General features: G+C 39.8%; 1 long non-coding RNA gene across 1 annotated transcript in view; it reads left to right on the forward strand.

The window, feature by feature from the left end:
• LOC123175335 (uncharacterized) overlaps positions 1–1,091 on the forward strand; it is a 5,871-nt gene extending 4,780 nt beyond the window's left edge. The window contains exon 4 of the long non-coding RNA XR_006487814.1: positions 860–1,091. This is a non-coding gene — a long non-coding RNA (uncharacterized lncRNA). The remainder of the gene's footprint in view (positions 1–859) is intronic.
• The last annotated feature ends 2,612 nt before the right edge of the window (positions 1,092–3,703 follow it).

Below are 3,703 nucleotides of genomic sequence, written 5' to 3' on the forward strand. Positions count from 1 at the left end.
TTCATATTTGCAAATTTTCCCAACAACTAGACCACATATCACATGGGAAACTTATTTTCTTTTATTTTTTTGACATTTTCATCATTTTCTTTTATTTTTTTTAAACTGAAAAGACGATCCATGGGGGGGGGGGGTGCATTCGGTGGAAGTGGTGGCCAAGTTACTAATGGCGCACCGTGGCATGGTGCGCCATTACTAGTTCAACTAGTAATGGCGCACCACTCCCACGGTGCGCCATTAGTAGTTTTGACAAAATTTTTAAAAAAAAATTTACTAATGGCGCACCCGCGATGTGGTGCGCCATTAGTATTTGGACACTAATGGCGTACCAACACATGGTGCGCCATTAGTATATAGTAATGGCGCACCACATGTCTGGTGCGCCATTAGTGTCAATTCCATCTATAGCCCTTTTCCTAGTAGTGTGATGTGCTTGGTTGTTAATGTTTTAGTGTGTGCTTCTCACCTACTGTAAAAGGCCAATTCGGGCATTGTAGCTGCTTCAGTATTTGATCTTCATATATTTTGCTTCTGCAATATCCTGTTCTAACATCTGAAAATGGAATACTTTAACAATATAATCTTTCTAACTTTGTGCAACTAATTTTTGCTGTAGTCCAAAATTATATGTATGTGTTTATTGCCTTTTTTAGTGTGTTGATATTTGAAAGGGGAACAGGGCAACGTGTTGCACTCTTGCTTTTGTTAGAGCACTATATTTTATTGTTAACCATGCTATGGTCCAAACTCCTTTTTATTCTGCTCATATGATATTGCTCATCTTTTGTTTTCTGTCCGATGCCTCCTGTATTTAGAGTAGAAAAATATTCTTAATTTAGTATTTCTTGAACATGGCCAGGGAAATGATAAAATCTACTCTAGATAGTTGACAGAGGGAGTACATGCTAAGTTGACTTTTTTCCTGCGGATTTGCTTATCGTGAAGATGCTTGCAAGGATGCAGAGGGAGCGGATCATTTGAAGAGATAGGATGCCACTGTTTGGTGTTTTTATGCATTTTGGTTTGCTTGTAACTGTGTTTGCACTAGATGGGAGTAAGTGACTTGGCAAGACGTGTAGGTGTTTTAATTGCAGGCATGAAAAGCCATGACAATATGTATGCTCTTACAGGATGTGCTCTAATGCCGCTGGTTTATTATAAATCTTGGATCAGTAATGATGTGTAATGCTGCTGGTTTATTGCAAATATGTGTTTGTTTTAGTTGGAATTGTACGCATAGAATGGAATTGGTGGATTTTTTTAACTCCTAATTAGTTAGTAGTAGCGTGGGAAAACACCAGAGGCGCTACTACTACTTCGTTAGTAGTAGCGTGGGTTTGCATCCAGGCTACTACTAACTTTTTAGTAGTATCATGGGAAAAAACCTGAGGCGCTACTACTATTTCATTACTAGTAGCGCGGGTTGCATCCGCGCTACTACTAAAATGTTAGTAGTACTTTGGGTTTCACCCGCGCTACTACTAACTATTAGTTGTAGCGCGATACTAGTAGCGCGGGTACCCATGCTGCTAGTAGCCATTTTACCCGCGCTGCTTGTAGCCTTTTTCTTAGTAGTGCCTCTACTCTCTTGTAATGGATTGAGTTTTCCCTTTGAAATTATCTTATCGGAATGAGTCTTTAAGGATTTGAGAACACTTGATGTATGTCTTCCCGTGCTTATCTATGGTGACAATGGGATATTCACGTGATCCACTTGATTTATGTTTTGGTGATCAACTTGCGTGTTCCGTGACCTTGGGAATCTATGCATAGAGGTTGGCACACGTTTTTGTCTTGACTCTCCGGTAGAAACTTTGGGGCACTCTTTGAAGTACTTTGTGTTGGTTGAATAGATGAATCTGAGATTATGTGATGCATATCGTATAATCATGCCCACGGATACTTGAGTGACAATGGAGTATCTAGGTGACGCTTTGGTTGATTTGTGTCTTAAGGTGCTATTCTAGTACAAACTCTATGATAGATTGAACGGTAAGAACAGCTTCATGTTATTTTACTACGGACTCTTGAATAGATAGAACAGAAAGGATAACTTTGAGGTGGTTTCGTACCCTACCATAATCTCTTTGTTTTTTCTCCACTATTAGTGTCTTTGGAGTGACTCTTTGTTGCATGTTGAGGGATAGTTATGTGATCCAGTTATGTTAATATTGTTGAGAGAACTTGCACTAGTGAAAGTATGAACCTTAGGCCTTGTTTCCTAGCATTGCAATACCGTTTACGCTCACTTTTATCACTTGTTACCTTGCTGTTTTTATATTTTCAGATTACAAATACCTATATCTACCATCCAAATTGCACTTGTATCACCATCTCTTCGCCGAACTACTGCACCTATACAATTTATCATTGTATTGGGTGTGTTGGGGACACAAGAGACTCTTTGTTATTTGGTTGCAGCGTTGTTTGAGATAGACTATCTTCATCCTATGCCTCCCACGGATTGATAAACCTTAGGTCATCCACTTGAGGGAAATTTGCTACTGTCCTACAAACCTCTGCACTTGGAGGCCCAACAACGTCTACAATAAGAAGGTTGTGTAGTAGACATCACAGGTCTCTTTACTCGTTCCGTAATACTTCATCCCGTAACTAACTCATTAGTTACAATGCTTGCAAGGCTTATAGTGATGAGTATTACCGAGAGGGCCAAGAGATACCTCTCCGAAACACGGAGTGACAAATCCTAATCTCGATATATGCCAACCCAACAAACACCTTCAGAGACACCTGTAGAGCACCTTTATAATCACCCATTTATGTTGTGACGTTTGGTCTGTAGGAGATATGCCCTAGAGACGGTAATAATAGTTTTTTTGTAATCAAGGTTTAGCTTCCATGCTATAACTGCAATGATTCTTGAGTCTGCAATATCCACGAGGCTCGGATGGAAACTCATGTGCACGTGTGGTATACTAAATGGTTAAATGTATTCCTAGTCTTGCCTCTAAGAATGGCTCAAGTATTGCATGATGATCCCATTTTCCTGATCATAGGCATCTCTATGCTCGCAATTTTGAGGGCACGATGTTGGTAGAACACAAGTGTTGAATCGACCCAAATTGATGTTCGTCACAAGTTTATGATTAATATCATTGAGATAGTTAATGTTTGCATAATGACTTAGACCATGAGAGTATCGAGTTCCTTCGTTCTTGCTTCGTGAACTTTGGGGTTTGTTAAACGTCATCCGTAACTGGGTGGCTATTACGGCGGCTTACGGGTTCATGGAAATGTATGAGAAGTAACAAGATACCTCAAGATTGGGATAAGTTTCAATGAAACCGAAAAGTTGTTTCGGGATATACTGTTAAGTCAAATTGGTTTCGGCACATGCCTGATAATTCTTGGAGGGTGCCAAAATCATTCTGGAAGCTTTTTGGAATTTTCCAAGATAAAAACCGGAAATGTTCCAGAGCTGCTGGAGCCACTTCAAATGCGTTTCGCAGATGAAAATCACTAAACCGGAATTGTTTCGGAACGCATTGAAAATTAATTTAGTGGGTACTGGAAATGTTCTAAGCCCGCATAAATATTTTCAGTTTGAACGGATGCTCAAAAATGTTGTCATGAATAGTGAAAGTTGTTTTTGCGATATTTATGGAGAGCCACCTTTTTGGACTTGGTCTAAGTTCTAGAAGGAAGTGGCTTAAAAGGGAAGGAACCCCATTTGGGGGGGGGG

Source organism: Triticum aestivum, unplaced genomic scaffold (genome assembly GCF_018294505.1).
Source record: "Triticum aestivum cultivar Chinese Spring unplaced genomic scaffold, IWGSC CS RefSeq v2.1 scaffold15800, whole genome shotgun sequence".
Lineage (NCBI taxonomy): Eukaryota > Viridiplantae > Streptophyta > Magnoliopsida > Poales > Poaceae > Triticum > Triticum aestivum.